At 51.6% G+C, this 14442-nt stretch overlaps 1 long non-coding RNA gene across 1 annotated transcript in view; it reads left to right on the forward strand.

Moving 5' to 3' along the window:
• LOC109388594 (uncharacterized) overlaps nt 1-12043 on the forward strand; it is a 24193-nt gene extending 12150 nt beyond the window's left edge. The window contains exons 2-4 of the long non-coding RNA XR_002125245.1: nt 2506-2818; nt 10130-10317; nt 11256-12043. This is a non-coding gene — a long non-coding RNA (uncharacterized LOC109388594). The remainder of the gene's footprint in view (nt 1-2505; nt 2819-10129; nt 10318-11255) is intronic.
• The last annotated feature ends 2399 nt before the right edge of the window (nt 12044-14442 follow it).

Genomic DNA, 14442 nt, shown 5'->3' on the forward strand with positions numbered 1-14442 from the left:
CCGTGAATATAAGGTAAGACTTGAACTGCCCGGTGGTCCGTGGGTGAGAGAGAGCAAAGAAGCCTGGATGCCAGTCCCAGGGGAGGGTAAAAATGACTGTGGTCAGAATCGTGAAGAGGTAAAACCAGAGTGTTTGATTTCCTGGGAGAAGGCAAACTGAACTGTGACTCAACTGAGAAATATTCAATCAAGTGTTTGTTTTTGGAAGGACAATGTAATAATCAGAAGGTAGTCCAGTTATGAAAGAGATGGAGCCCTGGAGAGGTCTCAAGGGGTTATTCCTCCCCCGTCCCCAACAGGTGCTTTTGCTCCAGTACCAGGGCCCATTCTGGAGGGAAGCCTGGATCTGACCTCCTGCCTCCTGCAAGCCACAAGAGATGGGTGGTCAAAAGGAAGATTTAAACCAAATGACCCCCAAATGGAGGTACCTCATTGTGTCCAGCTTCCTTGACTGATGGGCCAAAGCATCTATTGTCAGTGTCAACGTCATTGGTTGGCTACTCTGGCTGTATTTAACCCATGGCTCCTCTGGGGATGGGGTCTTTTCGGACCTCTCCTGGGGGCCCTAGCATCCTTCCATCACTCTTCTAGGCCAAGTTCATGCATATGAGAGCCTTCTTCCTGCATCTGAAGGGGAAGGAAAAGACCAGCAACCACTAATACCTTGACTGCGCTCCAAGACTCCCAGGCCATTCGTGACATCATGGGTAATCTGAGACAAGTGGGTGGGTCATAGCTAAGGGTCAGGTAGAAAATCAGGGCTGTAGGAAGGCTGGGGTATGCTTGTGCATTAGCCACTTGGATGTCCTACAGGCACCACCTAAACCCATCATTTCTATTCCAAATACGCGCCTCTGCCCCTGGGTATCCTCTCTCAGAACCTCCATCCTCCAGTTACCCAAGCCAGAGATGTAATGCATCTCAGAGTTTCCTCCTTCCTGCTCCTCATTCCATGTGTTGGCTTCTAAACACGTCTCAGTTCCAGCTCTTCCTTTCCTGGAACTCTCCTGGTTTGCTTTATGAAGATAACAACAATGGTCTCCTAACTTATGTCTCTCTCCCGTCTCACACTTTTTGAATCAATCAGCCAGGCACACTCAAGTGAGGATAAGCTGAGAAGATAGTTTACGAAGATGTGGGCAAGGTGTAGAAAGACCCCTAGAACTACTGAGGTGAGCCGGCTGTGCTGTGGCTTTCCCTAAGGGATACAGCCAGCTTGGGGACACCCTGCAGGGAGGGAGCAGGAGGTAATGCCTTGAACTTCACTCTCCTCTTTCTCCCCACTTCCTGCTGGGGCTCCCCATTGGCTGAGTCTATCTAGCAGTGGGAGGGCAGAGGAACCCATTGATGCTGTCCACACAGGTTGGTCTTCCCAGGGGCAGGGCAGCAGGAAAAGGGTGGAAGGTGGATCAGGCAGCCAATGGAAGGTGTTCGCTCAGATGCCGGCCCATTCTCCACATGGTCCCCAGGGAGATGTTTCCAAAACTTGTATCTGAGCAGGTTCCTGCATAAAATCTTGAGAATAATCGAAACAACTGAATGAATAATTAAGCCTCCCCCTCCATCATGCAAGCCCCCCCACACACACACAACTTGCCCCTTTCATAGGACTTTCAAGGTCGATGTCAATATCATATTTTGTAGCTGAAGCCACTGAAGCTCAGAGAAACACGTCTGGGTCTCATAGCCAGGACCTGGTGATGCTGGAACTTGAGCCTGAGGCTGACCCTGCAGTGGCAACAACAACTCTCAGGGTCCTGAAGGCCCCTTGAGGGTGACCCCAACCCCCTCCAGTCTTGGCCTAGTCCTGCTCCTCACTCCTGGTGCTCCTGGATGCCAGCCAATCTTTGTAACTGTTTCTCTGAAGTCCCCATAACACTCTTCACCTATCTGAGCCTTTGTGGCAGCAGCCAGCAAACTGTGGCTCCTGGCCAAATCACTCCCCATGCCTGTTTTTGTATAGTCTGCGAGCTAAAAACACTTTTTTTTTTTTTTTTACATTTTAAAGTGGTTGAAACATTTTAAAGAATAATATTTTGAAAATTATGTGACATTTCAATGTCCATAAATAAAGTTTTATTGGCACACAGCCCCTCCCATGTGTTGGGGCTTTGGGCTCCAGTGGCAGAATTGAGTAGTTGTGACAGAAAATGTATGGCCTGCAAAGCCTCAAATATTTACCATCTGGCCCTTTACAGGATGAGTTTGCCAACTCCTGTGTCAGACTGCTGCTTTTTGATGGGCTTTGTGTTTATGTGTGTGTTTCAATTTCCCCTGTAATACGTGAATATAGGAGATTCAAATCGTGCAGGGGTTGGGGGTACAGAAACCCCTGTTCCCATCTTCTTCCTGGGGTGCTCACCGTTAATGGCGCCCAGCTTTGAGGATCCTGTGTGCTCTGTCTCAGCTGCTCCGTGCTGCTTCTGTGACAAACTCCCGTTCACACCTCAGGCCCAGCTGGTCTGAAACGGCTGCTCCTGACCCCCTTTCTCATTTCTACTGCAGCAAAGCAGCCAGCGTGGCGGTTAAGTGGTGGCTACGAGCACAGGTGCCCAGGTTTGAATCCCGGTCCTGCTTCTCACATCCCTTCATTGGCTGTAATGGGCGTCATGAAATCATCTGCTTCATATCTCGCTGTGAAGCCCATGTGATAAAAATAAGTAAATACATGTGACCTGCTCAGAACAGGGCCTGGTGTCAGAAGTCAGAGCTCATCATCACAGCAGCTGGGACAGGCCTTCATCCTGGAACTTCTCTCCTGTCCTCTGCCATTTGTTCACGTGCTTGTCTCCCCCATGAGGTCTCTCTCCTGAGGACAGTGAGTATATTCAGTTCTCTTCATGCACCTGGGTGGGGCCGGGGCAGGGGTCTCACATGGTCCTGAGAGGATGAGACCCAGGCCTTCTTAGTCCAGGTTGGTGGGCGGGGGTGGGGGTGGGGGTTCCTAGGAGGAAATAAACAGGATGTGGTGCCCCAAGTACATGGAGCTTGGCTTCCCTGAGGCTGCGCAGGTGAAACTGGGACAAAAACAGGGCCCAACTTGTCGGTTAGGAGGAGCCCACCCTTTGTTTATTACTGAGAACGCTTTGGGAAGCCTTGGGGTCACAATGTTCCTTGGTTGTGAGGAGGGGCCAGGCAGCCCAGTCAGGCCCAGCCCTTCCTTAGACTCCTGGGGGACCACAGGGACTGCAGCAAGGCTGACGGACCCCTCAGATCAGCTAAGACTGCTCACAGGCCAGCAGGTATTATCCTTTCTGCAATACTGAGGAATGGTAGTGGGGTCAGGAAGAGGGTCAGCCCTGTCTGGGACACCCTCCACCCCTTTCCCACCTTCAGAGAAAATTATCTTTCACTGCCCCCCCCACCCCTCCCCCCACACACCCTAACCTTCTCCAGGCTTCTGGAGCAGTGAAGCCAGGCCTGAAATGGGCGCAGAGTTTATTTAGGACAAAGGACTTTAGTGCTTCATTCAACAAACAAGTAGAGGCCCGGCCTCGGGCAAGGCTGGAGTGTGAGGGTGTGGGGCCGGTTTGGCCTGGTCTGAATGTGAGTTCACTACCACCACCACTCCAGGAACTGGGGTGCCCCTGGGGACACGGCCCTGGGGGCTGGTGTGTGTGGGGGGTCACCCCTGCCTGGGCTCCGCATGTGCCTCCTTCCCCTGCACTAGCAAGGGCCAGGGAGGGAGGGAGACGAAAAGCAAGCTCTCTGCAGCTTGGGTGGGGGGTCCCGAGGCTGCGCTCCTGCCTCTTTCAGTCCAAGGTGGGGTGTGCTGTTCTGTGGCTGAAGCAGAGAGGGCAGGCTCGGGGAACACGGTTTGTGGAAAATCTTGAGTGAGCTTGGTCCCACTGAGCACTGAGACTGGAGTCTGCGCCTGGGGCTCACACAGGAAAGAGCCCCCAGATGAGGCTCTGCAAGTTGGGGCCAGAATGTGGTGGCGATGAGGCCTTCACATTGGGCCGGAGTGTCCCTTGTCCTTCCCAGGGCCATTTCCCCAGCTTCCGGGATCCTGCCTGTTCCTGCCGCCCCAGTTGCCCCTGAGCCGGGCAGGCGGGTGTGGCAGCGGTTGTGCAAAGGGTGAGCTCACCTGCCATGCCCGCCCCGGCCTGCACCGGCCTGTCCGCTGCAGTTAATCATTGTTCAAACACCCTGGCAGGCGAGCGGGCTGCGGAGGAAGACGTGATGGGCAGGGCTGCCTCTGCCAGATCTCAGCCAAGCTCCCCCAGCAGGCCCGGGGCCAGAGCCATTCCCGATGACCCTATGGTGGAGCTGAGCCCCCTTCTCCTAATTCTTTAGTGGGAACTCGGCAAACATTTTTGGTCGCATCAAAGAATGTCCCTTTGTCGGTTACCTCTCTTAGACACAGTGAACTCAAAGCAAAAGTGGGGTTACTAGCAGGACGGCACCAACGCCCATAGGCCTTGATGCAAACCACAGCTCTGCTGCCACTTACCAGCTGTGTGACCTTGGCCAAGCCTCATAACCTCCCTGTGCCTCAGTTTCCTGGGCTATAAAAAGGTGTTGTCGATAATGATGATGTTGCTTTCCTCAATGGACGGTTGTGAGGACTAGGGTTATGCATAAAGTGCTTACTATGCCACTAACATAGAAATCCTGGGGCCCGAATCAAGACTGAAGCACTCATGGCTGGGCCCGGCTAATCCCCTAGAGAAAGACTTACGGCCAGCAGGCTGGACTGTTTATGCACGTTGTGTAATCACCCCTCACGCGGTCTCTTGTGAGTTAGGTACATCTGTCCCCATTTCCCAGACAAAGACACCCTGGCTCAGGGGAGTGAAGAAACTGTCCAAGGTCACACGGTGTAAGTGACAAAGCCGGGATTCAAGCCCAGGTCCGCCTGTCTGTGCCAGAACTCTGAGTTCTCTCCACTACCCAGCACTGCCAGGCTTGCAGATCAAAGATGCGAATCTGAACTTGTCAGGCAATTAAATTCTGCCCACACTCACTGGCGTCCTCCAAGTGTGGGGGCAGGGGTGGGGAGGGGGTGAGGGGGTTCTGCGCTGAGTTCTGCTGTGAGAGAGACAGAGGCCAGCAGTGCCCAGCCCCGTCTGTGTGCTCAGAGAACCCCAGACAGAGGAGGAGGCAGGCAGAGCCACGCACATGCTAGTGTGGGCTGAAATCTGGGGGTCCCAAGACCCCTAGACAGGCAGGACCTGGGTGATAGCTGGTGGAAAAGGGGCCTTGAAGCCGCATACTCAAGTTTTTTTGTTTGATTGTTTCTTTTTTCAGTATATGTTTATTTGTCCTGGTTTGGGAAGATGAGCTGTAGAGATTGTAGGAGGCCTAGAACCCCCTTTTCCCTTCCACCCCAAACCTCCCCATGGTGCAGCTACTGGCTGGGATAAAGGCAAAGACAGTCACAGCGGGACTGTGCCCGAGACCCCGCTGACGACCCTGGTGGAGCAGCACGCCTCAGCGGGGGTCTCGGCCCTCCGCGGGGCGGGGCCTTCTGTCTCTTTCAGAGGTGCACGTTGAGGGAGAGTTCTGGGAGTCAAGGAGCTTGTCCCCGGGCTGCTGGGAGCATCCTGGGGGCCCCATGGGACTCAGCACACCCTGGGATTAATTGCTAGGAAAAATCCATGTCGCACATGTAATCTGAGACCCTGGGAAAGAAAAGGCCATGAGGCCAACTAATGCAGCCCAGGCACACGTGCGCACGCTCACGTGCAAGTGCACAAGTGTGTAGCACTGGCTAGGGCAGCAATAGCCCTCCTCAGAATGGTGGTGTTAGTGGAGTTCATCTCATGGCAGCTCTAGAAAGCTCTCTGGATGCCCCTACCTCTCTCCGTGTGCCAACATTCTTTCTCCGCAATGGCCTCCCCTTCCCCCACTCAAAAGCACAATGCCCCCAGCATCCCCACCTCTCTTTAGCCAAATAGGCTCTCAGAATGTGCTCTGATAATCTCACTTCTCCTGAGCTGATGGTGACTGAAAATAAGGCTTCTTTAGTGGCCCCTCCCAGTTGCTGTTGCCGTTCACTGGCTGTCCCCCTGCCCCTAAAGGCATGGCCACCACCTGTGACCAGGGAGCCCAGCTCCGGGCAGGAAGTGTGGCCCCCTGGCTTTCCAGGACACCAAGGCAGCCTGTTTCTGCCTGGTTGTAGCTGGAGGCAGATGAAAGGAAACTGAAAACCAATCTTGGCCACCATGATGCATTCCAGCCCCAGAGGCCAGGCGCAGGCCACACAGCTCTCCTGCATGTTTACGGCCATGGCTTGGAGGCCTTGGGCACAAGCAGACCACTCCTGCCCCTGGTTGAAGCCACAGATGTAGGTGTTGCGAGACATGGGTAAGACCCTGGTCTTACACGGTATTGATGCCAGGGAGGTACGTGGAAGACATTAGGAAGAGCCTGAAGGAAGTGGGAAAGGTCTAATCTCTCTAATCTATCTTCTGCATACACCACCAGCATTATCCTCCTGATCTCAGCCAGCTTGGCCCTTCAATGATTATCAGGTTCTCAAGTCAACACTGGTGTCCCCAAGGATTAGGTGGGGGCTATGAGTCTTGAGGTGATGCCCTTGCTACAAGGAGGTATGTTACAATGAAAGCAAATTTCGGATCAGATGCTGCCACAGTGACGTATTTTTAACAGGTAGGCACAAAACAGTCATTTGACCCCTTCCACTAAGCTTGGAGGCATCCCCTTTCTTTGTCCCTAGGTGTGCCAACAAGCACTGGCATGAAAGTTTAGCGCCCCAAAGATAAGCCTATGTTCTGTCAGCCGGACCAACCCACGTTTTGTTTGGACCAGGAGACAGAGACTTCTATCAGAGTTTGGGGGCATGGTTTGGGCCCAGAGAGGGGCCCAGAACCAAATGGGAACAGGCCCAGAGCACTGGACCCTGGGTGTCAGGCAGCCAGGTTTGCTGGATTCTTCTGTCTTGTTCAAGCAAAGACCATTTTCCTAGCCATACACATTTCTTGGACATCACTTACTTCACCAACGACCAGTTATCTAGAATAACTTTTATGCTAAGTAATGAATTTGGGGAAGCAGATTTAGATAACTAAATTGAAGCCCTTGTTAGCCAGGGTTAACCAATCACCCCGAGAGCATAAATTACGGCGAATTCACACAGACACACCATCCCTCCTGTTCATACAAAATCGCAGACAAGCCCAGTAACCTAGCTTCCTCCACCTCTGCCTTTCTGACTCTTGGGGCTGGATAACGCTCTGTTGTGGGGGCCGCTTTATCCACTGTAGCATTTAGCAGTGTCCTTGGCCCATACCCACAAGGTGACGGTAGCATATGCCCCCATTCCCAGTTATGACAACCCGGAATGTCTCGACACTGCCAGCTGTCCCCGAGGGACAAAATTCCTCCTGGCGGTTGAACTAGCATGACCACATTTATTGTCTAATTTGGGACACTTTCCTTATAAACTTTTAAAATGTTTTATATCAGAAAACTTCAAACAAATAGAAAAATAGAGAAACTAGTGTCATGAACCCCCGTTGTACCCACACCAAACCTCAATAACTGTTAACTCAATCAGTCTCATTTCATCTCTGTCCCCACCCACTCCTTGCTCACCCCTCCAGTTATTTGTAAGCAAATCTAGGGCAATATTCATCTATAAATACTGAGGTATATATCTCTAAGAGATAAGAACTTAAGAAAAAACTATAATCACAATGCTATTATCATCTTAAAAACATTAAACATAATACCTTAATATCATAAAATATCCAGTAAGCAGAACTAGTGTAATGGGGAGTTAACTTGGATAGCAGGCAGAAACCAGGACTGTCCAGGAAAACCAAGACCGAGCCAGGCACACACCTGATTTCCCTAAACAGAACCCTCCTAGTGCATGTGTCTGAAAAGCCATCATCCCCTTACTCAATAACCTCCACAGGTACCGCCCCCAGTGCTGAAACTGCCCACCCCCTGGGTTTCAAGCTGACCCCCAACCCCACGCCGTGACATGTTCCCACTTGTTTCTTCCTTATCCTCTGATAGTCTTTCTCCCACTGCTGCTGAGGTTACACCTGGCGACTCAGTCTCCCAAGAAGTCCAGCCCTCGCCTCCCTGCTTCCCAAAGGCCATGGCGCACATGGGGCAGGGGCTGTGCACACAGGGAGGCCTGGGAGTGACCTGGACATGGTTTCTGCGCCCACTTACGTTCTAACAGTCCCTTCCAGTCACCCCAATTTGAATGTTGGCAGAAGTAGAATGTTCGGTGTTGGCTGTAAAATAATTCTGGGCTAGAGGTGAATCAGCCTGGCCTGAAACTCCTTGTGTGTGTGTGCGCGTGCGAGTCTTTCTTCCCAACCTTCTTTTTCAAACATACATCCAGGGCCTACTTTGCTCCTACGTCACTGAAACAACTTACTCCCAAATGCCGAGTGCTCCTTGTCCGTTCTCAGCCATGCCTAGGGAAGGGCGCAGAGCTGGGGCTCGGCCCAGGGGTGCAGAGGGAGCTGCTGAGAGTGGAGGTGACATCACCCCCACACAGCCAGGCTGACAGACACACAGAGTTCTTCCGCTGCTTCTCCCGTGGGGCTTCTTAGAGCCCAGGGCCCCCAGGAAAGGAGTCTTGCCCTCTGCCTGAAAGAGGCAGAATCTTTCCCCTCTGATAAGCCAAGTCCACAGCCAGGCTTTCTGGGTGACAGCCTGTCTCCACAAGTCTCTACCAGGTTCCTGGAGGTTGAATTTGGGGGCTTCTTGCAAAGTGCAACTCAGAAGAATGAAAGCAAGCCATATTGCTTGAGATGAAACTAAAAAAACAACTGGAATCCCCTTCCAGATCACACAAGGAAAAGGACATGATCCTTCCTGAGCTCTGTCTCTCCCCACACAGCTGGACAGGCTGGAGACTGGCCTGTGAATTCCTGGCCACCCACCACCAGCATGCCTTCAAGACAGACCTTCCCCGGGTGCTCCCAGAACCCCGTTCCTTGGCTTTTCTCCACTGGATGAGGTCCCCCCTAGATGGGTCTCCCTCTGTCTATCCAACAGGAAGGCCTCCTTTGTTCGGACCCCTAACCAGTCCACTTTAATGCCCAGAGCCTGGCCGAGCCCTTGTGTTGGCTTCCTGTTTGCCCTGTCTTGCTGGTAGGTACCCTCCTGGGCCCTTGGAGTCTTTTCTTTTTTTTTTTTTTTTAAGATTTTTATTTGGGAATTGGGGGGATAGGAACAGTGCTGGGGAATTGGGGGAAGGGGAGCAGTGTCACTGGCCCTCATATGTGGGATCCGAACCGGGGCCCTCTGGCGTCCCAAGCCAGTTCTTAACCATTGCGCCACTCGGCCGGCCCTGGAGTCTTTTCTTGCTAGCTACCTTCATACTTTTATTTGCTAAACAAATACTTACTGAGGACCTACATGCCAGGCACAGGAGTAGGTGCTAGGACACACATAAGCAATACAAACCAGACCCCCTGCCTCATGGGGCTCATATTCCAATGGGCACTGCACCTAGGCCACCATGATGAGCTTTCTTATAGGGGTTAGAGTCCCTTCTCTTCTTGGAAGCCCTGGAATCCTTATGCAAATGATTCCCCTCTTCCCAAGGGGCCTGAAGGGAAGTCTCCCCTGGTCAGGCCACAAAAAGTTGCATTACCTCCTTACCCTGGGCAGTGGGTGTCTCCAGCCCCTACCTTTCCATGTGAGATAGATCTGTCAAATCGCCTTTCTCTGAGGAAAGGAGGTTGAGTTCAAGGTGACTTGCTTTTTCCATTGAGGGGGACAGGAGTTAATGTGTGTGTGTGTGGTGGAGGCAGGGGGGTTGGGGGGGCAGGGAGGGATTAGGCTTCTACGAGAAGTCTGGTGAATTCTATGAGGGTGTTTTGTTGTTGTTGTTGTTGTTGTTATTTCTATGAGAATTTTATGTGGCTTCTAAAAGGATTCTATGAAGCTCCTACACGGATTCCATTAAGATCGCATATGGGTTTTATGTTCATCCACCAGAAGTATGCATGGGTTCTATAAAGATTCCAGGAGATTTTAACTGTCAAACACTGAAGCCTTGAAGTGTGAGGTGGAGAGCAGAACTTGACTTTCAGTTGTACCCCGCCAGCCACAAATGGGCTCCCACCAATCCTTCCCCTATAAACTATACAGCATTTCTGTTCCGCTGGGTTCCTTCTTTTGCCCTTTACAGAACCAATTTAATGAGACAAATGTAAAAATGAATAAAAGGAAAACCCCAGAGCAAACAGCACATGGCAAGCGTGGCCGGGGACATCCTCGGACATCAAAGGCTCGCCAAGGCTCCGAGGTGCATCAAAGATGCCGAGAAACAAACATGCAGCGGCCGCCCCTCTCCTGGGGCCAATCATTAAGACAAAGGTGAGTGGCTTCTGAAAAGCCCACGGAATCCTTTCCAGCCCCCAGCGAGCGCCCTCCCCGAGCTTAGATTTCTGTTGTCCTGGTCAGCTCCTTGCAAGTCCCCACAAGCCCATACTCCACCCCTGGCTAGCAGAGACAGCCTCAGACAGGCCTTCGGTCAGGTCAGGCAGCCTGAGAACGTGTTCAGGCCTGGGGCTGGCGCTGGGAGAGGGAAGGAGGAAGGTGTGGGGCTGGAGCTGGGGCTGGGGTCTTGCTTACAGTAGCTGGTCCTTCAAGGCCTTCTCCCTTCAAGAACCACTCCTCCACATCTGGCTTTGGCTTCCTTGTAGGCCCGGTGCTGTCAGTAGACTCTTCTGTAATGACAAAAATGTTCTATATTTGCATTATCCAATACCATCACCCCTAACCAGACGTGACCACTGAGCACTTGCAATGTGGCTTTGTGCCTAAGGAATTGGATTTTAAGTTTCACTTAATTTTAATGGATTTAAATATAAACCATCAAATGTGGCTAATGGCAGCTGAATTGGACAATGCAGCTGTGAGTAGGGCTTGTTTGGTCCATCGCTGCTTTCTTCCTTACAATGGCGGTGCCCCCACAGGGCCCTGCACAGGCCTGGGCCCACAGCAGGCCTCGGGCTGTTTCTGGCCCCAGTGTGTCTCATGGAGCTTTTTTCAGTGTGCGTCTACCTAGAGTGGTGGTTCCTGTTGGTCGCTCCCCGCTGGGCACAGAGCTGTGGACACGCCTTGGCCTGGGAATGATTGAGGAGAGCTAGGCTCTCGTTCCAAATCCACCCCAGACTTTGTGTGTGACGCTGGGCGGGTCTGCCACTCTGCAGTGAGGGAACAATGCTGGATGGTGCCTGCGGTCCAGCGGAGTAGTGCCCAGAAGGTCATTCTGAGTCCACTTCCTCGCTTCTCCTCCTCTTCTCCATCAGGTCCACCAATGGCTAATGGGACCGCTTCCCAGAAGTACAGCAAAACATTGCAGACAATTATTCAAATGATCATGAGTAAGAACTTGGCTTTGGGGTCAGGCTAGTTTAAAATCTCACCTCCACTGCTTACTCCCTGCAGACCTCTGGTACGTTTGGCTGTGTTGAGTGTGGTTAAGAGTATGGGCTTCCATGTCCAAGCTCCCGGGATTAAATCAGTGGTGTCCTGTACCGGCTTGTACACCTCACAAGAACTGATTGTTAAATTTTCAAGGATTTTGGGAGCAAAAAATTTATTTAACACATTAAATAACTTTATAACTGAATCACTCATATTAAAAACAAAGGTAATAAATGTTAAAAAAAAATCGCTGCTCCCTAATTATTTTACCACTATCTATGCTCTGAGGTTATTTACATCCACTGTGCCTGTACATGGAAATACTACACAATAGTGTGCACTGCACATCTGTCCCCAACTCTCTATTTGGCGACATCACTTTGGCAGCTTGAAATCAGCCATAACGGGAATATTTACACCATGGAAAGTGGCAAACACGATAAACCATGGCTTGATTTATTGTTTTCTTGATGGTCTAGATGTGAGAAAGCAACAGAGAGAATGTTAATGAGGCAGGTACAGCTTGTGTGTGGTTATCACATTGTAGTTATTACGTAGTGAAAATCATAAAAACCCCCACAAAACCTAAGGAAATACTCACTGTATTTGAAAGCTCTGACCTGATTCAGCAAAAAAGTCCCTCCTGTTACTGAAGAGAGAGAGAAGCTCCAACTTACGCCTTTGTTGTTTTACTTTTGTTTTATTCATTAACATAAAGAGAAATATCAACCAACATTCGTATTGGAACTGCACATGGAGAATCGGTTTTTAAACATTTGCCAGCACCCCACCGGTTTAAGTCCTGGCTTTGCCAGTTGCTGGCAGGATGGCTCTGTTTCAAATGCTTCTCCTCGCTAAGCCCCAATGTCTCCATCTGTAAAATGCAGGTTTAATGTGTCAGATTTGCTGACAATTTGTTAGACTGTCAGCATCCATTTCCACCTCCTATTGTGCCTTCCCATTTACTAGAGGTGAGAAATAAAACTCTATTTATCGGCTCCCTTACAGCTAGAGCTTTGGGGGTGAAGTCCATTCTGCCAAGTCAATGCATTCACAAGAGCTCTAGAAAGCAAACGTGAGTCAGAGCCATGGTCCTGCTACTTTTGGCAAGCCTGTATAGACATGGGGTTGTTTGGCAGCAGTGCCCCAGTGCCCTGGCACCAACTCTTGGGTGTCATGAGGAAGGCGTGGTAACCTTTTCTCTGACTCTTTTGAGCAGCAATGTCAGACTGAGACTCCCAGGCCCTCACTGAGCCCCAAGAGAGAGCCCTAGGGACACAAACACACCAAAGGCAGGTGCACAGGTACCTACAGGTGGGCTCCCGCTGCTTAAACCTGCTCCGAGGGCTCTCAGATCAGCCCAGGCCACGCCCAGTCTGACGCGGAGCCCTTTCTCTCCCTCAGAGGGCTGCAACGCCCTCCCAGGCCTGTGGCCTGTCTTCCATGGGCACTTTGATAGCCCTCAGTCCAGTCCCAGGCTGACTCTCCTTCTGCTTGCCTGACCCTCCCTGGTTCACTATTGGGAGTTTGGTCTCACTTTTCCCCATCTCTCGTACTGGGAATAAAGTTGTTCTTTGGAGGATGTCCATGCTGGCCCTTAGGGACATTTTCTACCCTCAGAAGAAGGCCAGCCCAACAGTGATGCCACCGTTACCCCTACAGCAACCCAGAGAATCTCACAGAAAGTCCTTTCAGGGTCCTGTGATATTCCTTTTGGAACCTTACAGTGGCCGTACCCAGAGTGGAGCATTTTCATGTCACCAAATCCGATATTTCCTCCGCCTGGAATGACCTGACTTCCATCTATCTTGTGTGTCTCAGCCCTTCTGTTACTTCCCAACTGAATGTGAAGTTTAGCATCTCGCTCTTTCCAACTTCACTTGCGCCCTGCATATCTCTATTAAAACTTCAGCCAGTGTGCCCAGTGAGGCCCAAGTTCTCAGCCCCCACCACGCTCTGGGTACACACAAGGCCACACGAGCTTGACTACTCCACCCTCCACCATTCCACACCACTATAGCACTTCAGTGCAGTGCAGGGTCACCCCCGCCCCGACAGTGTCATAGGTGTGCTCAAGAATGAGCTACATCTGCTGGCATTTTTGTCACCTGCTCCTTCCACGCCTGCTCTTAGAGCCCTGAGGTCTCATATAGGTCTGGCTACCCAGAAGTCATGGTGCTGGAGAGACAGCGGGTGTGATGACAGGCAGAGAGAGACATTTGTGCAAGGATCCCTGCTGTTCCTGCCCCCAGCTATTGGTCTTCCCAGCCAGGAGTCACGAGTGAGCGCCTTTAGATGACTATTGCTCCCAGCATCTGAGCTGCCCCAGCTGATGCCAACTGGAGCAGAGAGAAGCCAGCCCTGCTAAGCTCTGCTCACTTCACACGTTCAAGAGCAAAATCAATTGTAGCTGTTGTTTTAAGCCACTAAGGTATGGGGTGACTACGCAGCATTAGATAATAACCCAACACCCTGCCTACCTTCATGGGAAGCTGTAAGCATCACCTAGCATGAAACCTTCCACATGGTAGGCACTCAGTAAAATGGAATACATGTGACTTGAAAATTGGGCCCATGCGAGTGACTATTGGTCACGTGACAGGTAGCCTGGCCACTACCTGATGGGAGCTCTGTTTAGCTAAGCCAAGCCACTCTGGGTTTTCTAGAGGTACAGAGAGTTAGTCACCCCAGCCCAGCCAATCGGCTGGTTCCTTGGAAAGGGGGGTGCGTCCCCAGACCAGAAACAAGCTCTCTGGGGGAAGCACAGAGAGGGAGGGAGGGTGGTGTTTTTTTTTCCTGTTGGCTGTTGGCCACAATAGTCTCCCCAGAAAGGGGTGGGGAGAGTAAGGATGGCCCGGGAGCCATGGGCTGATGCTGGGCTAGGTAATGGCGGTCCCTGCAGGATCCACACCTGCCCTCCCTCTGTCTGTGCCCTGTGCCCTCACCGCAAGGCTGGGGGCCTCCTCTCTGTGACCCCAAGACCAGCTATGCATTCCGTTCTTGGATAATCATTCCGTCTATTTGCTAACCCTGCTCCCTTACAACCAGGAAGTCCTTCAGGAAAGGCAC

Source organism: Hipposideros armiger, unplaced genomic scaffold, assembly GCF_001890085.2.
Source record: "Hipposideros armiger isolate ML-2016 unplaced genomic scaffold, ASM189008v1 scaffold_0, whole genome shotgun sequence".
Lineage (NCBI taxonomy): Eukaryota > Metazoa > Chordata > Mammalia > Chiroptera > Hipposideridae > Hipposideros > Hipposideros armiger.